This window comes from Herpailurus yagouaroundi, unplaced genomic scaffold (genome assembly GCF_014898765.1).
Source record: "Herpailurus yagouaroundi ecotype Mexico unplaced genomic scaffold, PumYag 140, whole genome shotgun sequence".
Lineage (NCBI taxonomy): Eukaryota > Metazoa > Chordata > Mammalia > Carnivora > Felidae > Herpailurus > Herpailurus yagouaroundi.
Genome location: NW_024412395.1, coordinates 61262031 through 61289725, shown reverse-complemented (window position 1 = coordinate 61289725; position 27695 = coordinate 61262031). Strand labels below are relative to the sequence as shown.

Genomic DNA, 27695 nt, shown 5'->3' with positions numbered 1-27695 from the left:
AATATCAGTAGTTGTTTAAAATCCTTTATTGAAACGATTTTATTGAAAAAACCATAGTATGAGCTCTAAATAAGAATTGGAATCCTCCAAACTGAACAACGTATTCATGAATCCTTGATTTCTTAATCAGCTAGATATAACCAGAAAGACCCACTTCTTCAGCCAGAACTACGGATACAGTTAATTTCTTTCCTTATGTTTTTGACACCTCCTCTAAAATCTCTCTCTTAAGACATCATTGGGCTAGTTGTCCAAACTTCCGGGGCGTATTCAGCGTAAAGTTGTTGGAGCTACTTCCGAGCACAAGGTGGGGAGCAGTGGAACATTCTGATGAGTTCACTGGAGGTCCCTGATTCCGTTGCCCTTGCCTCTGTTTCCTCTACAGAGGGTTGCAACTCTAATTTGTTCCTTTGCGTCGAGTAAGGACTATCCTTTCTCATTCAATCACTAAATCTTTGTTACATCACAATGCTGTACTTGGGATTCAGACTACAGCTTTTTAAAGTCACATTCATGTGCAGAACACTTCTTTTGTACCCAAATGATGAAACAAAGAGGCTTAAAGGCAGGTCAGAGTTTCTTAGCTGTGTTACCGATGAGTTTGATGAGCTTCTCGGTCCCAGTCTTGAGTTCCTTCTCCCTTATATCTTGGCAAGATCCTCTTTGCAGTTGTTGGCTGCATTTCTACCAATAACCCTCAGGCAGACCTGAGGACGGAATAAGTTAAATTGAAATCCCTTTCTCTCTAGTAGCTCTATTGGTAGGATGATTTTCTCCCTCCTCCTCTGTGACATCTTGCATTTCAAGAGGGTATTAAGAGCAGCAGCCTTGGGGCGCCTGGGTGGCTCAGTCGGTTAAGTGTCCAACTTCAGGTCATGATCTCACAGTCTGTGAGTTCGAGACCCGCGTCGGGCTCTGTGCTGACAGCTCAGAGCCTGGAGCCTGCTGTGGGTTCTGGTTTCCCTCTCTCTCTGCCCCTCCCCTGCTCATTCTCTGTCTCAAAAATAAATAAAAAACATTAAAAAAAAAAAAAAGAGTAGCATCCTTTATCAAACCAAAAATTCAATGTTTTACATTCTTCCCATGAGTACCTGGGTCCGACTGGCATTTGTAAAATAGGAGGAGCTGGTCCAGTAACTCTTGAAACAAAGAATAAATGCTCCGAGGCTACTTATATTTTCTGAATTCCACTTACACAATGGTTGCAAGCTGCTGGTTACCATTTGAAGAAATCCCTTGTTTAGCTTGAGTTGTCAATCTTAGCACAGAATTTTGAAGCATTTGTGCTTGAAGGCTTTTAAGTGGCGTATATGTTCATTTTTCCTTACCTATCCCACTACACCCTGTTACCTTATGTTCACAGTCCTTTTGCAAATGCATATCCACTTAGCCATTTTCCTTCATACACCTCTTCAATATTGGCTCAAATGTGACATTTTTTGCTTAATAAAAAAAGGCTTATCTTATCAGGCACTCTTCTACACAAATAAAACTGTTCCTAGTTGATTCATATATCAAGAGATTTTTTACATTGTTAAATACTATGTTAGGGTTCAGTTATATACTTTAAGATTTATCATTAAAAATAATCTAGATATAGGGGCTCCTGGGTGGCTCAGGGTGGGTGAAACATCCTACTCTTAGTTTCAGCTCAGTTCATGATTTCATGGTTTGTGAGTTCGAGCCCTGCATTGGGCTCTGTGCTGTTCCTGTGGAGCCTGCTTGAGATTCTCTCTCCCTCTCTCTCTTCCCCTTGTACTCTCTCTCTCAATCTCTCTCCAAAAAAAAAAAACAAAAAAAACCCCAAAAAAACCCAAAAACACAAAAAAACAAAAAAACACTTAAAAAAGAAAAAAATAATCTAGATATAGAAAAAAAGTTCTAGTGGAACACATAATACCTTGTTTATGAGCTTAAAATATCTTTCTGCACAAAATATTCGCCAGCTTGTATTCTGTTCACGTGCTCCTATGGAAATGATAATGCATTTGATGATGGTGATCATCAGAAATTTAATACCCACATTAAAGGTCATTTCATTTTAATTTAAACTTTTTTTCTAGACTATGGTTATTTCAAGTATGTAACTGAGAATATGAGCTTCTTTGAAATGAAAATATCAGTAAACTAGAAAACATGGACAATAAACCTGTTTTGCATCTGATGAGGCAAAGGCATGACCTCATTGGATTTCCATTTTCTCTTATGCAGAGAGGGGATATAATAGCTCATGCTGATTTTGTGAGCATGATGTGAGAAAAATACATCTTTATGATACATTATTGAATAGTTGAACTTCTAAAAATTGTGTGCAGATTGATTTTTTTCAGGTTGAATTGGAAATGCAGTAGGAAAAATATATTTAGGTAATTTATAGTGAATTCTTTTATGAATGATATTGCTACTTCTTAATGCCTTGTACATTTAGGTTAAGATTTAATATATTATTTTTCTAATAGAAAAAATATTTAACCACATAACAAAATCCTCTGAAAACATTTTGAAAGAAAGCTATAATATTTTTTAGGATATCTTAACTTTTTTAATTATAGGAAGGTCAACATTCTAACTAAATTTTTTATAAATAGTTTTTAAATTGTGTAAAAATTTGAATAATTTGCCAACACAATAATTGCCTTTTTTTGTTTCTCATTTTTTCAAATACTTAGGTAAACAAGTTTCAGGTTTAAAAAGACTAAATTTGGAAGCTTTCAAGGATTTGGAATACTGATAATGGTATCATAAAAATGATGGGATAATTTAAAATAAAGTTTAGTATGTAGGTTAGAATTCTAACTTGAAGACAATGATAAAAGTTCTTATCAAATAAATTTGGTAAAACATTAATAATTAACAAACACAACAAACCTTACTATAGGTTGTTTAACAAATACAACATTACCAAATTTTTGTTTAACGAAAGTTCAGTTTAACGCTAAATGGTACACATTCTCATGAGTGCACTGAAATAATTTATTGCTTATAAATACATTTCATTGTACTATATGGAGTTAGGTCCTTACTAGTCATGTTCATTTCATAATCACTACATCTACATGCAAACTCTGGGGAAGAAAAAGAAAAAAATATATACTAGATGTATATTCATACTTAAATTACACTTAACTGATCCTTAGTTTTTGGGTTTTTTTCCAGCCATGATGTTTATATATTTGCTTCCTTCAAGTTACATGATTTTGAATTTTTATCTATAGCTAGATAGATCCGCCATCTTGGCTCATGAGAATTATGAATCAATTGTAAAGAAAAACGGTGATTTATAATTACAGCTAAGAGAATAAGTTACTTAATCATCAATTAATACATAATCTATCTTTTCCAGTACTCACTGGTTATGTGAGGCACATTCTGTTCTTTTACACAAGACCTCTTCTCAAAAAGAAAACACATAAGAAAAATACATTGAAAAAGTTTTTCTATCTGTAGTCTTTTTTTGAAAAAAGAGTTCCATTATTTTTTTTGCTAGTCTGCAAAAATTTTCCCTATTTTAAAAATCTTTTTCAAAAATTTCAACACACCACCATTTTCACTGTATCCTTAAATATTTTATATGCTTCTATTTTTAATGACGCTGTATATTCCCAGGGATAAAAATGCCATTAGCTCAATTGTCTTTTTCCTCTACTTGGTTTATAGTAGAAAGACTGATTTGTCTTTTATAAACATACAAAATGACATTGCTCAGTTTTCTAGGTCTCTTAAGTGGTAATTTTGGGAAAAAATAGTCTCCAACTATCACTGTTGTTCAAAATGACAAAGGTAGAAACAACTGCTTCTGTCCCAAAGGCACAACTGTCCACACTCAAAGTGAATGCCATTCCAGGAATCAATTATGTGTTGAGGAAAAAAAAAAAAAAAAACCACACACAAAACACTCAAGGCGCTAGAATGTATTTTCAAAGAGGAAAACAAAGATTTCTAGTTTGCAGGTCTTTATTAGAGGAGAAAAACTTAGATTCACTCTTTTCATTCTTTTCTCCTGTTTTTAGATGGCTTTAATCTCACAAATATATAAGCACATTATTTTACATTTACGGTCCAATTTTTTTTTTTTTTTTCCAGTGGAAAACTGTTTCATTACCAGGCAGCAGCCTTCATCTGGCTAAGATGATGTTTACCCACAAATGTTACATTCTAACTCAAATGTCCAAAGTAGAAACAGCTAAGATTTCTTTTGGCCATAGCAAACAATATAAATTTTAAAAGGATTTTTACAACCCATCACAATGAATATTTTTACATGTTTATAGTAGGGAGATTATGTTCCATAATAACCAAACACTGATATTTAAATTCTCCCCTTTTGTTCAATGCAGATAATTCCCCCTAATTTATTAGTGGGGAATTGTTCACATCTGTGAAAGATGTTCCTTTTCAAAGAGAGGGACTGGGAACTCAGCAAACATGGGAACAGTCAGAGGGAGCAGTACTTGGAATCTAGGCTATTAGTTAGTTCATGTGAAAGCCAATCCCACTGGTATGGATGCAGAATTAAGTCCCGTAAGAGACTGGGAAGAGCCATATGCTTGCCAGGCCCGGGCCAAATGGGAGTTGCTATTTTCACTGGATGAAAGCAAACAAAATTTGAGGCAGACATCAAATGACAGGCTTATAAGGAAGAGACTACTGGGCACATTTTAATATTGTGGTTAGCATGCTGAGCGGCGGCCTTACTCTAGGCACCTCCAATCCTATCATTTGAATGGCCATATTCATTGCAAAGCTCTTAAAACACTACAGGACTTTGAAGGGACTGCTTCTGGGATCAGGTGGTGGAAACGTATTAGACTGAAGTTACTTCAACTCTTGACCTCTCACATAGGGCAGGGACTGACACTACTTCAAACATTTATAAATACTTCAAAATTATTCCTAGAAAAGAATGTAAGATGCACTGAGCAAATCCTGTTATCTGCTAACTTGAACAACAGAATCTTCTAGAGAGAGATTCCATTCTTTTTAAAATCAGCAGATACTCCAAAATGGAGTCCGACCCCAAATTCCTCATGGAGAACACTTTTGACAAGGCTTCTACTGTCTCTACTTAGTAGGCCACGAACATCACAAGACACGCTATCACTGCATGCAGTGTTCAGAATGCAGGTATACAGATGCAGTGACAATCTACATGACTCCACGAGAGGCAGTCTTAGGTCGCATTTTTAGCTGATCACCACTACTCTTCACTAACCCTCAGTGCACCAGCAGCCTAACTTAAAGCCAAGGAAGTAGATTCAAAGGATTTCTCTTACAGCTGAGTCTGGCTTTATATGCTGTTAGTTAGTACTTTAAAACATTTTACAGACTCATGTCTACAAGACTCAGGCAGGCTCCTATAGTGTGGCACTAAAACATTTCAACAGCTTCAGAATAAGGCTCCTGCTTCCTTCTTATCCGTTATCTACCATAGACTGTACTAAATAACTGTTTCCTTTGAGTGCATTTTAATTGTTTATTTCCATCTTAAATTAATCTACCAAATTCTAATTGATTTACTATTTTAGCAAACTATTAGCACTCATGCACTTTTTTGTATAATTTCTAATGTTTACTTATTTTGCAGGAGTCAAGGTGGCATTGAAGCGTTGGGTTTGAATTCTACCCTTGCCAATTGCTTGATACGAGATTTCTTCCTCAGCAAGACAACCATAGTAATATATCCTTCTTGGTTCGATGAGGATTCTCTAAGATTAAATGGGATAGCCTATGTCAAGCCCCTAGTATGATTTCAGTTATACAGCAGACATTGAACATTTGGTAGTTCTCCCTGTCTACTTTTAACTTCCTGAGTTTTGAGCCCTTTCTTCTGAAGATTCTAAATTTCTTAGTGTTAAAAATTAATAATATTGGTAGAAATATCATTCTTTTTTCATGCACATGTTTTCTATATTAATGTCAAATTTATCAATAGATTCTTTTACAATATGCACTTATATCTTTCAAGATATATGTATGATATATGTACTCCATATGTAAGATATATGTGCTCCAAGATTACAAATATATTTCCTTAGCATTCTAGGGGAATATATTTGTAAACTATTTAATATAACAGTTTTATTTTATTAAGATGTTAGAAATAAAATAAAATATTTTTTTAAAACTATTAATAAAATAGTTTTAAAAAAGTATTTTATTAAATAGTTCAATGCTAAACTACTTATATGTTAGATATTAATATAATTGTATATAATGCTTACATAATTATATAATATGTATTATATATAATCTGTATTATATATAATATGTATTATATATTATGATATATATCTAAGTTTTTATCTAACTTATATATCTAACTTAGATATATATATCTAAGTTTTTACCTTAGATTTTGCACATTTGCATTAGTTTTATTCCTAGTTATTTTCTTTAATTCTCTATCATTTTCAATTATGACCAGGGCTTTTTTTTCATTAGGTTTTCTGATATGTCACTATTGATTTTAGATAGGTATACTTCATCAAGTTAGGAAAGTTTCTTACTGTCTTATGTACTTACCAAATTAAAAAATGTCATTTTTAATAAATGGACTTTTTGCATTTGTTAAAATAATTTTGTGGGTTTTTTCTCTTTAATCTTTTAAAAAACAAATTAATTAAACCATTTTATAGTGTCAAACCTTCCTTGCATTTCTGATGTCAAGCAACTTTTAATACACTGCTATATTTAATCTATTAAATTTTTATTTTGAAGTTTTGCAGCTATACTTAAAAGTAAAGTTGGCCTATGGTTTTATTTTTTGTGCCATGTTTGTCTAGCTTAGGGATCAAGATTATAAAATTATCTTAGAAAGATACAGAAAGGTTTCTCCATTTTTTCCCCCAATGCTGTGCAAGCTAATTATCTCTAAAAATTTCTAAAAGTTCTAAAATCTCTACAGAATTATTCAGTGCCTATCTTAAATTCTATTTTAACTTGTCACCTGTACCTTTATTTGCTAAATGTAACAACCATTTCTTAGAACAAACAATACCTGGCACAGAGTAAACACTTTGTAATTGTGAATGGCTCTATGATTTTATTGCTTTGAGATCAGAGAATTTTGCCTGTTGAGATTTCTTTTGCGGACTGAAAAATGGTAGTTTCACGAGTGTTCCCTTGACTACAAAGTTCCCTATATATTTACTATGTATAAAACCAATTTTGAAAGTTGTGCTTTTGAATTTTTTTCTGTTTATTTTTGAGAGAGAGAGACAGAGCGGGGGGGGGGGGGGTAGGCAGAGAGAGAGGGACACACAGAATCTGAAGCAGGCTCCAAGCTCTGAGCTGTCAGCACAGAGCCTGACGATGGTCTAGAACCCACAGACTGTGAGATCATGACCTGAGCGTGTCGGACTCTTAACTGACTGAGCCACCCAGGTGCCCCAGTTGTGCTCTTGAGTTCTAAGCAGCTTTAATTATTTTTAGTGTACTTGATCTGTCAATTTATAAGGAAGATATATTAAAATCTCTGACTATGATTGTGCACTTACTAATTTCACTTATTTATCTCTCTTTTTATTTTATATATTTCTGCTGTTAAGAACTTGAACTATCAAGAGTATACATTATTTTTATATTGTTCCTTTCATCTCCATATAATTCTTTTTCCTTTCCATGCTTAGTCTTGATTTCTACTTTGCCTGATATTGATATTTTTAAATCTGCCTTTTTTGTTAGCAATATTCTGTTATATTTTTCTCCATTATTTCTCTTTTCAGATATCCTTATAGCACGTTGCCTTAGAGCTTTTGTAAACATCACACATTTAGATATAGATTTTGTTTGTTTTTACCGAATTTGAAAAATCTCTTTCAGTAGAAGCACATATCTCATTTACATTGTGCTGTCACTAGTGTCTGGACTTTTCTTGCCATAGTTAAAAAAAAAAGTTTATAGTTATCAAATCTTCTATTGTATATACATATTCCCTGTCTTCTTTCAATATTTTTTTCTAATATGAATTATTTTTGTTGGCATAAGCTTCTAGTTTCAGACAGTTGTCTCCTTTACAGTTTTTGAGAAATGTTCTGCTGTCTTTTTACATCTATTTTTTTTTTAACTGAAGTCTATCTCAATCTCATTTCTGTGGAATTAAATTTTTTACTTCTGTCTCTTCATATTTTGAGGACTTTCAAATTTTCTTTTCTCTTTTGCGTTTTTCCAAGTGTTTCCAGGCACTTGTCCTTTTGATTTATTCTGCTTAGCACTACATGGTCCATTTTAAATGGAAAATTGATGTATTTTTTCAGCTTTCAGCATCCCCTAACTTTTTAGGTGGTTAACTTTTAACCTTTTAACTTTGATGGTTTCCTCACATGGGTTGACTCTTCTGGATTTTTCTGTCATATTTCTTTCCCTGCCACCTGTCTGTCGTGTTGGGCCGTACTATAGGAGAATTCACTGCCTTAACAGGCTAGCACTCTAGTTTACTTTTCCAGCATAATTATGCAGCTATTCAGTCCATCTCTCTCTGTCTCTGTCTGTCTCTCTCACTACTAAAAGCCACTATTTTTTATTTTCAAGATTTATAACTCAGCCTGTTATTTTTCATGGTTAAGACAGCCTCTCATATCCCTATGAAAATATTTATGATTCTTTAAATTATTTGTTGCTTCCTTTTATTACAGTTTTTCTTCAAACGTTTTGTGATTTTTGATAGTATTCTTATGTGTGCATTTGAGAAGACCTGTCTGTGAGAGTTAATTTTGATTATCATTGCCAGTGTTTAGAGATTGTGCATGTGTGCATACATGTGTGCGTGCACATTTACTGCTTTAGCTGTGGATAATTTTTCTCTCATGGCTTAGCACAAGAGAGGAGGGTGGAAGGAATCACCCTGGCAGGTATGTTTGCACCGTAATAATTGCCTCAGCTTCTTTTCTCGGGCCTTCTGTCCATGCCTCTGCATCTGGAGCAGTACCTTCCTCAGAGCAGGCTCTCCCACACTTGAGGGTCATGGTTTTTCCTGCCATCCCTGACTTGTGTAGGCTAGTCTTCATCTTCTGGGGCTTGGACATATTACCACCAGGAGAAAAATCAGGGAATTTTACCAAAAGGATCCAGGAGAATGGCTATTGGCTAAAGACCCAAGAAGGTGTCCCCTATAGAGCTACTTTATCTAAAAATTTCACTAACGCGACACTTATTTTATTCTCCTAAATACAAATTATTACTATTTCTTAACTGGTAAAATGCACATGGTTTAAAATTCAAGAAGTGTGTGCAGCGAAAATTAAGTGTCCCTCCTAACCTATTTCTTAGCCAGTTAGTTCCCCTCCTGTGATCAAGGATCCTTACCAGTCTTTGGACACCTCACTTTTTGATAAGGCTAGGTAAGACAAGTATTCCTATGTTTGTCATTCAATTACACAACAATGGTTTTTCAACTCATTGGATATGCAAGTTTTTGTTCCTTGCTTTAGGCATGTGAATTCCTAAATCACATGAGATGTTTAGCATCTGGGTGACTCATACCTATGAACCCTAGAAAACTGATTCCACAACTTATAATGGTTAATATGGTGCATGGTCCTTTGTCGATCATAAAACCAGCCAAGTATTCCCTTGCTATTATTTTCTTGTGTACCGCAAAGAAATGGGGTGAATGTTCCATGGAGGAGCATAGAAATACCCCTCTTCCTCCAAAGTCCAGTCCAGGCTCCCCAAGTTGTAACAGCAGGAATAGGGCAACTGTTGGGACTCCTACCCCACCCACTCTCCATCATCCCCCTTAGATGTGTCCCTAGTCTATTTGGTTTTCCTGCACTTCTGACCCTCAGAGGAGTCTGTGATACCTAAGACTTTATCTGCCCCAGTATCGTCTCTGATTTAGATCTGCTCTTTAGACCAAATTGCAACTAGGTTAGCCTCCAAAGAGGAGAAAATATAACATTTTAAAAACTCTGATCTACAATAAGAACTACACTTCATATCTTTCTCACATATACACATTTGAAACAAAATGCTAACAATTCTTACCCCTATTATCTATAATGCAATGTCATTTTAAAGTATTATTTTTCATTTTAAAAATGTTATGATCAACTCAAATGGATTTCATTATCCACTAATGCAAAGTTCCCTGAAATTTGAAAAATACTACCTAATGACAATAAGCATCTTGTCAAAGGCATTCCTCCTGTAGCCATAAAAAAGAAATTTCTACCATTTCATATAATTTACCACAAGACAGATATTTTTTTTTTTTATTTTTTTTCAACGTTTTTTTTTAATTTATTTTTGGGACAGAGAGAGACAGAGCATGAACGGGGGAGGGGCAGAGAGAGAGGGAGACACAGAATCGGAAACAGGCTCCAGGCTCTGAGCCATCAGCCCAGAGCCTGACGCGGGGCTCAAACTCAAGGAGCACGAGATCGTGACCTGGCTGAAGTCGGACGCTTAACCGACTGCGCCACCCAGGCGCCCCAAGACTGATATTTTTATAAAGTGACTATTTTCATTTATTTTGATTCAGACCTAGACTTTTCTGGAACAATATTATTCCAACTGACAAATCCGGTCAGTGCTGGTCCACCAGTACTTACAACGTTTACTAATCCTGAACTAGGTCAAGTCTTGGTATGTGCCAGCGATCAGGGACCTCCACCAAATCATTTCCCTTTGCTTTGTTGTCCAATGACAATTTTTCATTATTTTCCTTCCGCTTGGAATTTTTAAACTCCCATTCATGTTCTCTCAAGACTACATAGTTTTTGCTTTTACCTCAATTTGGAATCTGTTTTATATATTTGTGGATAGATCCCTTAGTTCTCTCTCCACACTGCACCCCACCCCCACCTATGCCTAACACAGCTGCGTTGCAATATTATATTTTTCCAGTAGACATATTCAACACATGATTAAGTCATTCAGAGAATTCCTTAAGTCTTAAGCTTTGGTTTATTTTGTAGAATATTTTCTTTATAATTACTGTGATTTTTTTAAAAAAATGAAGTTCATTTAGAGAGCTTTAGCATGTATCTGTTTAAAAAATATTTAATTTTCAAGTACAAACTTTTAAAATCAGGGCTTTCCAAAGTTATTAGCACTTACAGTATATCTCTGTCCAGTGGAACAGATGTTGCCTGTATCTACAAATATTTCAAAAACAGATTGAAGGCATGCAATATGCAATTCCTTTTGGCACGACTCATGTACATTTTGCCAGAAAACATTTGAACAGATTTTAAATCTTTCTCCTCATTATCTTTGAAAAATATACAAACTCACACACATTTTTGCAAGGTGTCTGTTATGAGTTACTTGCTGTGAAGAGTACCTTTTAAACAACATGCCTCTCGACATCAAAAAAATTTGGACTATATAAAACTTGGAAAGTTGAAGAAAAGGTCATGTAAACTGTAATGGTTAATAGTAACATCAGACAAGTGTATCTTAATACAAAATATTTAGCCTGGTAGGTGCATATAATTAAACTCTTTGAGAAAAATTAACAGCACCTACACTATAACACATTTCAGAGAGATGGTACTTGATTTAAGAATAAAAGCTATCTGCAATCGTTATTTTTCCTGTTTTATCATCTAATTATGTTTCAGAGTCCAGTTAAATTCTATCTTTTGACATTCCTCAAAGCTCTTGGTTCTCACGTCTCTTTAAACTGTTTATTCTACCCGGAATATTCTTTTTCCCTTATCGTCACTTAGAGTGTGCAGAGTTTGGGGAAGTTTCATGTAGTTCACGGTGATGAAGGGACAAGGTACAGCATTTGAAGGTCTGCCAGGAGATAAGGCTGGGGAGGTGGACAGGAGCCAGATAACTGTAGAGACCCATATACAATGCTAATTTTAGGAGTTTACAATTAGCACTGAAGATTTGATAAAAAGCACAGGAGGATTTTAATCAAGGAGATAAATGACGGGATTAGAAGTACATTTTATATAATCAAATCCAGATACATCATGTAATATGAATTTAAAAGAGGAAAGCTGGAAGCAGAATAGCCAGTTAGGAGTTTGCTACAATAGTTGAGGCATGGAATGTTTACAATTAGAATCAGTGAACCCATCGTGCTGCACATTCCTGTGATTTGTGGTTACTGTGCTTAATTTAAAGCTTTCCACTGTGGGGGTGCCTGGGTGGCGCAGTCGGTTAAGCATCCGACTTCAGCCAGGTCACGATCTCGCGGTCCGTGAGTTCGAGCCCCCGCGTCAGGCTCTGGGCTGATGGCTCAGAGCCTGGAGCCTGTTTCCGATTCTGTGTCTCCCTCTCTCTCTGCCCCTTCCCCGTTCATGCTCTGTCTCTCTCTGTCCCAAAAATAAATAAACGTTGAAAAAAAAAATAAAAAAAAAAAATAAAGCTTTCCACTGTGTGTTTTCCGTGTTCCCAGCGCCATGTTGAAAAGGTTTCTCTCCTGCACCCACCACCTCCCAGACCTTGCACATTACCTTCTCTGACGCCTATCTTATTCAGTCTCTCTCTCCCACATCTTTATCTTCTGCACAGACTGGCGATCCTGTTCCCTGGCTTTCACTGAAAACTGGTTTCTTCAGCATCTGTTTAAGTGGGTGCCACCCACTTCCCACACAAAACTAGGGTCAAAATCCTCATTCCTCAATGCCATATCCAGACTTTTATGACTCCTCATCTTACTCTTTCTTGGAGGTTTGTGATGCTTTTAGGGTATCACCTTTCATACCTTTTTTGTTCTCCAGTCACTATTTTTCATTCATCACATATTTTGGCATCTGATGCATCTTTCTTTCTACCCCTGTTCCTATCTGGAGTAGCTTCAGGGATCATTGGGTCTCCCAGCAAACAGCTTAGCTTCCCATTAGCTTGGCTTTTCCTACACCAACAGTCATCATACCCGCTCCATTTCAGAGCACCATGTCCACATCTCCAGCCCAGACCCTGTTTTCATCCAGCAGAGCCCCTTTCTGAAATAGTCACAACTGCTTTTGTACCACAAAGCCTTATCTTTCTAGTTCTTCTCACCATTATTTCCACAACCTCATTGGGATCTATAATTTCTTACTCCCTGTCTTTTGATCTACAATTCCCTCATATTTTCCACTTCCTTTTCTGTCCAAGCTCCAATGTTTAAACCCCATTCTTGCCATATGTCTCAACTCTGGCCACTTCCCCTTCCCCTGCTTCTACCAACAAAACCAAAGTTTAAGCCTCTTTCATTGGGCTACTTTCCTGGGCTACTAAGCACTACTGGAGAAAATTAGCACAAATAACAGATTGATAGTCTGGCAAATGAACAGTTTCAGTAACAACCGGGTCCTGAAATCTGCCTGGAAAATTTTCTGACTTTCTCTTGCTTCCCTTTTTCAATTTCCACAGCTTTTTCAAATTTTCTTTCTCCTGAAAGCTTTGATCTCTCTCTGTTTCTCTCTTCACTTAAAGCACATAATTTACAAAGAAAATAGACAACAACAGATGGATGGAACTTTCCTCAGACTCCTCCCTCTGTATATTTGCAAACCTTCCAACTCCTGCCCCCTTCTCTTGCCTCTCTTCCCTCCGTCATGGTGGAGTAGATGTTCCTCCTTCTGATCAAGGACCTCTCTGCTTCTGTGTACTAGAGCCGTCTTCTCCCACCTCATCCTTACCTCTTTGGTTGGTCGGCCATCCATCTTTTTTCTCAAGATCTATAAGCACCCTCTCTGGAAGATTTCTTCCCATCAGCACAACCATGGTTAAGTCTTCACTATCACATCAACAAGCAGCCAAACTTCTTCCCCCATCCATCTTTCTCTATCATCTTTATCTTTTCACAAAAAAAGACTATAAATCCCATCTTCCTTTTTTCTCACCTTCTACTCATTCTTCAGCCTAAATGTAATCCAGCTTTTGTTTCTAGAATGCAAGCGAATCTATGCTTGTTAAGATAGTTTGATGCTATCTAAGCCCCTATTTTACTTACCTCTATCACTGCATTTTAAACTGGTGTCTATTTTTTCCTCTTGAGATGCTCTTTCCTTGCCTCCCTCTCCCCCACGTTGGCCTATGTGACATTGCAGTCTCTGATTTTTTTCCCCCTAACTCTCTGGCTGTTGCTTCTCAGATTCCTTCATGAGCTATTTTTCTGTTTTCCTTTTAAAAGGTGTCAGGTCATCAGAGTTCATCTTCAAACTTATAATGACCACAGCAATAGTAATAATTGCTAATAGTCATCAAATTCTTACTTGTATTAAATGCTTTTTAGAGATGATATTTGATTTTTTTATAAAACCCTATAAGGTATAAAACCCTATTAATATGTCACCTGATGGAGAAGTTAAAGATCCTTAGGATGGCCCCCAGGCTAGCAGGTAGCAAAAGCAAGATACCAAAGATACCCAAAGCAAAACCGAGTTACTCAAATCTGACTGAACAGAGACTGTCCCTTAATTGCTTGTTGTGTGTTCTTACCCTTGGTGATCCCATTCACTTGCATGTAATCCCCTGCCCAATGCTCGTGCTTCTCAAATCTACTGCTCCTTCCCAAATATGGTTCCTGAAGACCAAGCCCCTATGTCCCACTGACTGCTGTTTGGCACAAGCAAGTAAACACCCACATTTCTCAAACTAAACTCTGCATCCCATCACTCCCTGCCCTTGCAAAATTTTCTTCTTGTGTGTCTCATTTTGGTCAATGGAGCCCACAGTTCACGCTCTCCACCAGGTCAGAACCTTGCTTTCATCCTTGACTCCCCTCAATCCTTAACCTCCTATTTCCAGTTAATTGCTAAGTCTTCTTACTTTTGCTTGTTTAACATTTCTGGTCTCTATATGACTTCTCTTCAGTTTCACTGTCCAGATCATTAAAACAAGCAGGGGCTCCTTGCTACCAGTGCCTCTGCCATTCTAATCTGCTCTTCACAATGCCACTTAATTTAGTTTCTTAAAGTGCAAATTTGATCATATCAACTCCTGCCTTTAAAATCTTCAGTGCCAGAGAGGAGGTGGGTGGGGAGATGGGTGAAACAGATAAAGGGAATTACGAGTATACTTATCTTGATGAGCACTGAGAAATGCATAGAATTGTTGAATCACTATGTTGTATGCCTGAAACTAATATAACACTGTATGTTAATTAAATTTCAAGAAAAATCTAAAAGTTAAAAAGCAGTTTGATAGAATTTTCTAGTGAAGCAAACAAACCCTTCTAGTGGCTTGTCACTGACCTCCAAACTCCTTAGGATGGCATTAAAGGCTTTACGACCTGCCTTCTACCTACTGTTGTAGTCTAACTTTCTACAGTTACCTACCTCACATTCTATAATCCAGCCATATTGCATTATTATCATTTCCTTAAATGTGCTGAAATGTGCTGTTTTTTCTCTTGATTCTGACCTTCTGTAAATAACGATGTAATCTCACCTATGCCCAGAATGTTCATCATTCTCATAGAAGTTAGGTTTCAACATATACAACATCTGTTCTGGAAAGTGGTTTCTAATAACCCAAGGCCGGGCAGGTGCCCTTCTGATGTCTGTCCATAGAATATTGTGCTTATCTCCACTTGAGCACATACCACAGTGTGTTATAAGTATCCATTTATTGTTTGTTCCAATAAGACATAAACAATTTGAGGGTAGAGGTGGTATTTGAACCTACAGTGTATGGCACTATGTCTAGCATATATCAAGTGATCAACAAATGTTTATTGAATTAATGAATTAATGACTGTCTACAAGTGTCACTCTAAAAAACAGAAGCCATCTGTTGTACTTGGAAACAGATAATCTCTGCCAGAAAACCTTCATTAGGGTTGAGCAGGTTAGAAATGAATGGGGAATGAGGAAATAGAAGATTAGACTTCTCATTTGAGAAACTTAGCTATTAGTTTAATTCATAAGAGCAATGGTAAATAAATAACCCACAGGAATAACCTTTTAAGAGTCAGGCAGGATTTATAGGAAGAAGGTTTAAAAGCTTGACTAGAGGGTATAAAAGGAGATGAACACCACATGGTGAGACATACCATATTTCTGGCTAGGAAAACAATATTGTAAGATAAAATTATTTTCCTAAATTAACTTACAGTTTCAATGCAATGTAACACAAATTTTCCATTGATTTTTTTTTATTATGAGAATGATTCATATTTGTGGGGGAAAATCCAAACCAAGTCTCTCATTCTCTTACTTTCTCTTGAGTGTGTGTGTGTATTTGTGTAAGTACTCACACATGAATATATATTTATACACACACACACACATATATGATAGTCGTTTTTTTTTTTTTAACACATATGGACTCTTTCTTTATGTACCCTCCAACAACTATTTTATTTAACTTAGCAGCATAACTTGGATATCTTTCTACATCAATACATATGGATCTACCTTATACATTTTTAAACTTCTAAAATTGAAATTTATCATACATACAAGAATACAGAAATCATCCCTCCCTCATGTCCCTTTCCAATCATGACTCCCTAAATGTAAACACTATTATGACTTTTTTTCAGCACCTATTAATGTTACCCATTCTTGAACTTTATGTAAATGAAATCACACAGTATGTTATTACTGTGTCTGGTTTCATTCTCAATATTTAGGAGTCATTCAGTAGTTTGGCTTTTCATTGCCATATTACATTACGTGACTATTACATGACAATTTACACATTCCTCCTTTAGTAGATAATTGTGTTATTCCCAGACTGAGAATATTATGAATAGAGATGCTGGGAACATTCTTGCATGTGTCTTTTTATGAACATATGTATATATATCTGTTGAATATATACCTAGGAGTTGAAGAAGAGCTAGGTGATAGTGTATTCACATATTTAGTTTTAGTAGATACTGCCAAAGAGTTTTCTAAGATGATTATAGCGGTTTATTCCATAGCGGTATATTCCAGGGTGTATACCATAATCTTTTTAAAGACCTAGAGTATCGCATTGTGTAAATACATTGTAAATGTATTTAAAATTGGTTATTTTCATTTTTTTACTAGTACAAACAATTTTTAAATAAACATTTTGTATAGGTATTTTTGTTTACTCATGTGAGTGTTTCTTTAAGCATGTCAATAAGATAAAATCTAAAAAAAAATTGAGAACATAATTTTAAAGCTCGCTTGAAAAAATTAGTTTTTCCAAAATAAAATTAGGGAATAATATCTTTTATTTTATTTTATTTAAAAAAAAATTTTTTAACGTTTTTTATTTATTTTTGGGACAGAGAGAGACACAGCATGAACGGGCGAGGGGCAGAGAGAGAGGGAGACACAGAATCGGAAACAGGCTCCAGGCTCCGAGCCATCAGCCCAGAGCCCGAGCGGGGCTGGAACTCCCGGACCGGGAGGTCGTGACCTGGCTGAAGTTGGAGGCTTAACCGACTGCGCCACCCAGGCGCCCCTTTAATTTTTTAATGTTTATTTATTTTTGAGACAGAGAGAGACAGAGCATGAACAGGGGAGGGTCAGAGAGAGGGAGACACAGAATCGGAAACAGGCTCCAGGCTCTGAGCCATCAGCCCAGAGCCCGACGCGGGGCTCGAACTCACGGACCGCGAGATCGTAACCTGGCTGAAGTCGGACACTTAACCGACTGCGCCACCCAGGCGCCCCGGGAATAATATCTTCTAAAAAGCTGAGTAAAATTAAAATGTTTTATAAAAGTTGCAATCCTTAAAACTGTAGCCATGGTACAAAAAAGAACATGTGCATTAGTGAATAGGAATGATAGCTGTATCAGTTAGCTCCAAAGAGGAAAAGTGAAATTAAACTGAGTATTTAAAGCAGAGGGAACTTTTTATTTATTTATTTATTTTTTTAACTTTTTTTTTCAACGTTTTTTATTTATTTTTGGGACAGAGAGAGACAGAGCATGAACGGGGGAGAGGCAGAGAGAGAGGGAGACACAGAATCGGAAACAGGCTCCAGGCTCTGAGCCATCAGCCCAGAGCCCCACGCGGGGCTGGAACTCCCGGACCGGGAGGTCGTGACCTGGCTGAAGTTGGAGGCTTAACCGACTGCGCCACCCAGGCGCCCCTAAAGCAGAGGGAACTTAATGCAGGCAGTGGGTTAAGCTGGTGATAAAAGGGTCTGAGAAGCCACTCAAGAGGAACAATACAGCAACAGCTGCTGTGCCCCTAGGCTGGAAGAGAAGCACAAGAAGGGGGCAGAGTTCCTAGAGCTCAGGGCTGGGTCAAGTAGGGAACCAGGCAAGATCGTGGGATGGCTGTCTAAGCAGGGACAAAGTGCTGGAGGAGTGGAGCCTCTGCCCAAGGTACCACCTGAAGCAGAAAGAGGGGAGAGATACGCTGGCTCCTCTTTTCCTCTGGTCAGTGCCTCCCACCAGAAGTGCTGATGGTCTGTGAGTAAGGAGTGTGGAAAGTCTCTGAAGGTCAGCTTACTTGAGATGACAGAGCAGAGCAGCAGAAGGACAAGGAGGCCAGCAGGATGGCAGAATAGAATATAAAATAAAGATGACATCACAAATCAGGCCAGACAGGAATGATGGTTTAATAAATGCTATTGACATCATTATTACCCTGTTATGAAATTGGACTTTTCACCTCCTACCATAGCCCCAAATAAATTACAAGGATGTGTAGCGTTAAATGTAAACAACTGAAGTCTCTATGAAAAAGAAAATTGTGCATATTTTCAGGAATGGGGATGATTTACAGTGCATAAAAACAACAGAATAAATCTAAAAGAGGGGCACCTGGGTGGTTCAATCAGTTAAGCGTCTGACTTCGGCTCAGGTCATGATCCCACGGCTCGTGAGTTCAAGCCCCGCATTGGGCTCTGTGCTAGCAGCTCAGAGCCTGGAGCCTGCTTCCAATTCTGGGTCTCCCTCTCTCTCTGTCACTCCCTCACTAGTACTCTCTCTCTCTCTCAAAAATAAATAAATATTAAAAAAATTTTAAAAAAGAATAAATATGAAACTATGATGATTTAAATTAAAAATAATAACATAAATAAAATTATAAGGTATATAACACAGTGGGAAAATTGCTGGTACACATATGAAAAAGGGTTAATACTGGTAAAGTCTCATAGATACATAGAAAAGTGGGCAAAATATACTAACAGATGTTTCATAAAAGAAGATGAAAATACCAGTAAACAAAGATAAAATAATATTTAAATTTCTAATAATTGAAGTCATACAAATTTAAGTAAATATATATTTATTTGTCGATTAAAGTGACAAATACTATAAAATATTGTTAATCCCACAGTGTGGGAAAAGTGTATTCTTCAACAATAAATGGATTAACATGCTGCCATTAAAATTATTTTTTGAGAAATACTTGACAAAGATAATATTCTTTTTTTTAACTTTGTTTTTAATGTTTATGTATTTTTGAGAGACAGAGAGACAGAGTGCCAGTGGGAGAAGGGCAGAGAGAGAGAGAGACAGACAGACAGAATCTGAAGCAGGCTCCAGGCTCTGACCTATTAGCACAGAGCCCGACATGGCACTTGAACCCACAAACCATGAGAACATGATCTGAGCCGAAGTAGGATATTTAACCGACTGATCCACCCAGGTGCCCCAATAATATTTTTTTTCTGATAATATTCTTGATATAATAAGATGAAAACATTAGGATTTAAGCAATATTAAGCTTAAGTTAAATTTTGGTTACAAACTAAAACAACCCACACATACAAACACATATTACTAGAAAGAATATATCAAAATATGGTAAAGAATGAACTGAAATAATCATTTCTGGACCATGGGATTACAGTAACTTTTATTTAATTATACATTTCTGCATTTTTCAAATATTCTACAGTGAACCTTTATAATCTAAAAAAAGCAGTGACCATACATATCAATACAGTGAAGTCAAAAGACCTCAAAGTCAAAAGAAGTCAAAAGAACACATTATTTGCCAAGAGGAGGAGATTTATGCAAATTTGCAGACTGAAAGGAAAGAGCCAGTGGAGATGAACCAATTGTAGATTAAAAGGTCTAAACTTGCTGAAGGAAGGTCTTGGAGGAGACTGGTTGAGCTCCAGAGCACAGATGGGGGAAATCAGGATCGGATAAGAGTGTATGAGGAAAAAAAAGCCTTAGGAAGGAAGCAAGACAGAGAACCAGACCCTGAGGGAGTTCACACTCTATGACCTTGATTTTCTCTCTGCTGAGAGTGAGGAGTAAGGGTTGAATAGTATATATTTATAGAATTGTGGAGATTCTGGAAATTTGCTCAGGAGAACTCATCGCTAAAGAAAATGAAAGGATTTAACAGGTTGTCCTGAAAGTCTCTTTGAGATAAGACATCTTAACTTTGTAATGGTGGCATGGTTCTCTACAATTATGTGAGATTTTCCACCAAGGATATGTATTTTTAAGGACAAAAGCCTTGGAAGTTTGGGATGTTTTCTAGTTGAGAATTTGCAGAGTAGACAGAGGTAAAAGACAGAAAGGTTAGGAGATCTTAGGAACCGTGAAAGCACAGTCTGCACCTGGATCTACATTGATCAGGAAAGGAAGGAAACCTGGAGTGGGGGTGTGGGACAGGGAGAGTGGGTCTCTGGAAGCACATTCCCTCAGTGGGCAAAAGAGGAGTGAGAATACATTATCCACCTTAACTGAGCACCCAAAGCCTTTGGATCAAACTTTTGGCATTTACCGCAATCTGCCTTGTGTTTTAGTTGATTGTACTTTTTTTTTTAAACCACACCCCACTCTCATATGTGGCTGTGTATTCCTGAGGCACCTACCCAAGTGCTCTGCACTTGGCAGCCGTTCAAGTACTGCTGTTGGAAGAGTGAAGGCAACCAAATATGTTAATTTTTGGCATCATGGCAAGTGCTTTGGTTAAATTTAGAACTACTCTTTTGAAGATCGTGTAGTCAAAAGTATTTATTAAATTGGCAACAGTGCTTGCCAGCAACATCAATATGGCGCGCCTTGGGAAGAAGCCAATGGAAGGTGTTACTGGGACTATAGCAAGCTCAGGGCATCGAATTTAATTGCACTTCAGAAAGCACAATCTTTTTAAGCTTCACACTAATGGTGAAAAGACCTGTTTCACATGCAGGCACAGCTTGCTCTGGATTGACTATCTTGCGGTTGCAGGAATGATAACTGTGAATGTTCCTTGCTCAAATAGTATCTAGTCAAGGGGTGACAGGAAACCTTTTGCTTTTCCCTAAAAGCCTGGTTTCAGAAAGTGAATCTTCCTAACACTACATTTCCAGGGCATACTCTTCTTACTGTATACTCTTCAAGGCCTTTCCTGTTGATTTCCCCTAATTTAAGTAGAAACTCACAAGATCTAAGTCTTTATTTTATAGGAAGAGTAAAGATGAGGAATGTATCACTCTGGTGGTGGTGAGGCTTGGGGGTTGGGAGGGAAGAAGAACTACAATTCCTCCTTTTGGTAATCTTAACTGTAGTTTTACACACACACACACACACACACACACACACACACCCATGCATGAGTACACACACACACACACACACACACCCCTAAATTCACTCATGCACACTCAGTCACAAGCTCAGTTACTTGCTCACTCACTCATGCAAACGTCTCCAATCTTATTTCCAGTTGGATGTTAAAATCACAACTCCACTGTTTCAATTTTTAGTGTTTTCAAGGCTCTTTCTTATATATTCATGAATCTAGGAGACCTCATCCCAGTGAACATTCTTAATTACAGTCAATTGCCCCAAATTGGCTTTCCTGAATTTAAATGCATTTGCCATTTCATTTTTCAAGGTGAATTTGATTGACTGTCTTATAGTGATTGATGCAAGCTCATTCAGAATGTGTGAATAATAAATTTATTGCTCTCTGGAAATCAGTAATAGATCAAAAAATCTCTTTGGTTTAATATTTTACAGTTAAAGATTAAACAGTTCTTCTAAATAACTTAGCAACCCTTTCAACCTCAAATTGTTTAGCTCTCTGTGTAAGGAAACTATGGAGATCGTTTCAGTTCCCTTGGGTGCATTTGTGCAATTTGGATTTAGCTGGTCTGCAAATTGTACTCATCTACGTTACTGTTTCTGTAATGCGAATGATCCAACTGTGTCATAACCTTTTGGCTCTTAACCTCCTTCATTTACATAACCTTTTACTTCTCATTTGCACTAGTCTTGCCATTTTAGGATGAATACATCAAACTCCTTCCTTTTTCTCCCACCACCTGATTTTGTTGCTAAAAAAAATCAATTAGTTCGTCTTACATATGAGAAAACCATGTTGTTCACAATAGATTTTTCAATATTTGAAAGATGTTAGGTGTTTTAACAAAAAGAAATGAGTTAAAGGATTTTAGCACCATGCTATGATTTTAAGAAACAGTAAATTATTTTTACTTTGAAAAATACTTTCAAAGATGAAAAGATTTACAAATATAGACTGCTAAATAATTGACTTATAAGCATATTTAGTGACTTGCTTAGAATAGAATATGTTATAATTTAGAGTAGTGCTACTACTTAATATCTTAAATATATATGTGTCAAAAGTATATATGCATTAGGGTCTTTTATATTTAAAATTATGCCATTTATATACATTTACACACACACATATTCACAGGTGTTGATTTTTAATAACGTATCATAAAATTTGGCCTCACTAAACTAAAAATATAATTGGGAATTGTGTTTCAAAAATTAATGACGTTTGAATAGCAAATAGGACACACATTGAATGATTTGTTTTAAAAATCCTATTTATGGGGCACCTGGGTGGCTCAGTCAGTTAAGTGTCTGACTTCAGCTCAGGTCATGATCTCACAGTCCATGAGTTTGGGCCCTGCGTCAGGCTCTGTACTGACAGCTCAGAGCCTGGAGCCTGCTTCGGATTCTGTGTCTCTGTCTCTCTTTCTCTCTGCTCCTCCCCCACTCACGCTCTGTCTTTCTCAAAAAATAAATAAACACTGGGGTGCCTGGGTGGCTCAGTCGGTTAAGCCTCGGACTTCAGCTCAGGTCATGATCCCGCGGTTTGTGAGTTCAAGCCCTGCGTCAGGCTCTGGGCTGACAGCTCAGAGCCTGGAGCCTGCTTCGGATTCTGTGTCTCCCTCTCTCTCTGCCCCTCCCCTGCTCATGCCTCAAAAATTAATAAAAACATTAAAAAAATCCTGTTTACATGCAAGTTTAAAAAAATATTATTAGCTATTCTGTTTGTGCTACTCTGAAGAAGAAAGACCAGGTGTGTAATAGGAAAACCAGATGTCATCCAGCGTACCAAGAAGGGCTTCCCTGAGGACATGTCATTTGACCTGAGTCATCTTTTTATGTGAACTTTACCATGAGCCCCTCCCACTTTGCTAAAACCTGCAGCAGCTTTCTCGAATCTTCAGCACCGCTTGTGCACTGTGCATGATCTGACCTACTTCTGCCACCTCTTTCCCTGCGGCACTCATCCCATTGGGCATTTTTGTTCAGTGGCCATACTCCTAGAGGATGAACATGGACCTTGTATTGTCAGAATCACATCACTGTTATATTGTAGGGACCAAGCAAATATTTGATGAATAAATGAGGGTGACATAAAACACAAATCCTTAAATTTGTTTTTATTTATTTATTTAAAATTTTTTTTGTAATTTATATCCAAATAGCATATAGCGCAACAATGATTTCAGGAGGAGATTCCTTAATGCCCCTTACCCATTTAGCCCACCACCCCTCCCACAGCTCCTCCATATTGTTTGTTCTCCATATTTATGAATCTCTATGTTTTGTCCCCCTCCCTGTTTTTATATTATTTTTGTTTCCCTTCCCTTATGTTCATCTGTTTTGTCTCTTAAAGTCCTCATATGAGTCAAGTCATATGATATTTGTCTTTCTCTGACTGACTAAGTTCACTTAGCATAATACCCTCCAGTTCCATCCACACAGTTGCAAATGGCAAGATTTCATTCTTTTTGATTGCTGAGTAATACTCCATTGTATATATACACCACATCTTCTTTATCTATTCATCCATCGATGGACATTTGGGCTCTTTCCATACTTTGGCTATTGTTGATAGTGCTGCTAGAAACATGGGGGTGCATGTGCCCCTTCGAAACAGCACACCTGTATCCTGTGGATAAATGCCTAGTAGTGCAATTACTGGGTCATAGGGTAGTTCTATTTTTAGTTTTTTGAGGAACCCCCATACTGTTTTCCAGAGTGGCTGCACCAGCTTGCATTCCCATAAATTTATTTTTTTAATAATTTTTTTAATGTTTATTTATTTTTGAGAGAGAGAGAAAGAGAGAGAAAGAGACAGAGTACAAGTAGGGGAGGAGCAGAGAGAGAGAGGCAGACACAGGATCTGTCGGCACAGACCCCAATGTGGGGCCCGAACTCACGAACTGTGAGATCATGACCTGAGCTGAAGTCGGATGCTTAGCCAACTGAGCCACCCAGGAGCCCCACAAATCCTTAAATTTTAAAGATAATGTGTCTCATTCATCATTCTAAGAATTGTAGCTACCACTTACTAATAAGCACATGTGGTAAGCACAGTCCAAGATAACAAATGTGGTTGATATCAACTCCCTATTAGTGATGAAAAAATGGAAGTTTGGGAGTTCAATAAATTGCCCAATGTCAGGCTGTGATTTGCGCTATGATATTTAAAAAAGATAGAATCACTAAATTGTCTCAGTATCATCTGGAGAGCACAAAAACTAGTCTTGATGTAGTTCATCCCAAATATCAATGCTCTTATAAAGATTTTGTTTCAAGTGAAATGTTTATGTATTATTAAATTTATTCTCATTTTAAGGCATGAAATTCATCAGACTGTCAGACATGTACTATATATAAATGAGCAAAATATATGATATGACATATATGGTCTTAACCATATATGGTTATGGGTGAGGTTATAATTGGAGTTGGGAGAGTGGCCTGGGGAAAAATATATATGTTATAGTAGAGGTAGCCATAAAGTCCTAAGAGTCATAGAGTTATATATATTTAAAAAATATTTAAAGAGTGAATAATATGTCCCACATGTTGTTCTAGGCACTAGGCATACAGTGGAAACAGGGTCCTTGGTCTCATGAAAAATATACTCTAGAAATGAGACATTAAATTTAATTGGGGAGGCCTAATTAGGCAGGGCTTACCAGAATGAGTGATATTTTAACTGAGTCTTGAGAGATGACTGAATAGTGTCATATGCTGATGGGGACTGTATTAGTTAGGATTAGATTAATCCTTGAGTAGTTGAAAACCCAAAATACTACTCTCCCTCTGTCTCCTCCTCCCCTAATTGTCTCTCCCTCCCATAAAATAAACCTGGACATAATTAGTCTGGCTGTTAGTGTTGTGCTCCAGAAATAGGAATCCAGGGTGTTTCCTCTATGTTGCTTTCTGCCTTCTGCTTGTGACTTCCAGCTCAGGCTCTGAAAGGCTGTTTCATTCCCAGTCATCATATCTGCATCCCAGCCAGCAAGAAGGGAGGGGGTGGTAGGGAGGACGAGCATACCCCCTTTATTTCCAGACACTTCACATAAGTTGCATACAGTGATTCTACTAATTCCAAGAATCAACCACAAGAGATGTGGAGAGGTGGAAAAATGATGTGTTTCACTAAAAACTGAGAATTTTATTACTAAAGAAGATGGGACGAATTAATATTGGGGTTTAAGGTAGTCTCTAGCATACAAAAAAGGCAAAGTATAGAGGGATAATGGCAAAAGATTCAAGAAAATAACTTGGAGAATTTTGTGTGGGACATGGCTGGAATTGTTCCATATTTGGAACAATAGAGAAGGGAATAGAATGCAAAACTAGGTCAATGAAAGCATTGATTTGCCATACTCAAAAACATTATCATTTAGGAATATATAATAATTTAAATATTTTTCTATATTATATTTAATATATTTTATACTTTACAATAGCATTTTTCATATATAATCTCATTTAATATTTACAATAATCTTACAGAATAGCTATTATTCTTGTTTAGCAAGTTAAATCACCAAGATCCAGATGAATTTTCTATTACACCTTAAGTATCTAATATATTCAGAGAGATTAAGGAAGATATTACATTCTTTAAAAAAATTTTTTTTATGTTTATGTTTGAGAGAGAGAGAGAGAGAGAGCACAAACAGGGGGGCAGGGCAGAGAGAAAAGTAGACAGAGAACTTGAAGCAGGCTCTGTGCTGTTAACACGAGGCTGATGTGGGGCTCAAACCCACAAACCGTGAGATCATGACCTGAGCTGATGTTGGGTGCTGAAGTGACTGAGCGACCCAGGTGCCCCAAAGATATTACATTCTTACTGCAAGGACAGAAAGGCAATCGAAAGGGAACTATTAGAGAATAAAAAAGGGGCTCCTAGAGATTAAAATATGAGCACTGAAGTAAAAAGAAAAATTGATAACCTCCCAGAAAGTTAATGGAAATTAGAAAGATATGGAAACATTAGTGAAAAGATGAGGCATAGAGTTCAAATATGGAACGTTCAAATTTTGATTAAAGTCCTAGAGAGACAGGACAAAAAATTGTGTGTGTGTGTGTGTGTGTGTGTGTGTGTGTGTGTGTGTAAGTGTGAGTGTTGGTGATGGTGGAGGAGGGAGTATTGTCAAAGACAAAATGGAAGGAAATTATCCAAAATGGAAAAAAGACACGAGTCTGCACAGTAAAAGGATTCACCAAGTGTCCAGAACTATAAAAAGATACCCACAAAGACATAATCTTTTTTTTTTTTTTGAGAGAAAGAGAAGGAGGGGGAGTGAGGGGGAGAGAGAGAGATACAGAGAGAGAGAGAGAGGGAGGGAGAATCTTAAGCAAGCTCCATGCTCAGCTTGACACAGGGCTCAATCTCATGACCCACCATGAGCCATGAGATCCTTTACCTGACCCTAAATCAAGAGTTAGATGCTTAACCAACTGAGCCATCTGGGCACCTCCAATATTCTAATGAAATTTTACACAGTGACAAGGATAAAAGACACTAAAACCTTCTACAAGAAGTTCTTCAAATTTCTAAGGAAAAAAATTATGTTCAAACTATCAGTCAAATATGAGGGATGTTTGAAAATACATTTAGACATGCAAAGATTAAAAAAATTAATTCTTCATCAACATACTCCAGCAAAGCGGGAGAGTACAGAAAGAAAGGAGACTGTGATCCAGGAAACAGTGGGTTTATTTTCAATGCTTATTTATATTTTAGAAGGAGACAGACAGATAGACAGACAGAACGTGAGCAGGGGAGGGGTAGAGAGAGATGGAGATAGAATTTGAAGCAGGCTCCAGGCTCTGAGTTGTCAGCACAGAGCCCAACATGAGGCTTGAACCCACAGTTCTATGAGATCATGACCTGAGTTGAAGTCGGACACTTAACCAACAGAGCCACCCAGGCACCCCCAGGAAACAGTTGATTTAACTTTGTAAAGAAGTCAAAGAAATCCCAGAACTACAGTTTAGGATAGTATCACATTAGAGCTGAAGAGAGAGAACTCTAGGAAGTTGATCACCAGCAGGGGTTGGGGGGGAGGAGGGAGGGAGGGAGGAAGGATGGGAAATAAAGGAACTGTAGACAATATGATTGAGAAGGTGGGTAAATATGAGCATGATAAGGTCACAAATTCAAGGAACAAAGAATGCAATGAGAAATTTCAGAGAAAAATATGAAGCAAAATGGAGTGCCTGGGTGGCTCAGTCAGTTAAAGCATCCAACTCTTGAACCCAGTTCAGGTCTTGATCTCAGGATTGTGAGTTCAAGTCCCGCACTGGGCTCTGTGCTGGGCATGAATCCTACTTAAAAAAAAAAAAAA

General features: G+C 37.1%; 1 long non-coding RNA gene across 1 annotated transcript in view; it reads right to left on the bottom strand.

The window, feature by feature from the left end:
• LOC121030773 (uncharacterized) overlaps positions 1-27695 on the bottom strand; it is a 441808-nt gene that overhangs the window by 41126 nt on the left and 372987 nt on the right. The window lies entirely within an intron of this gene.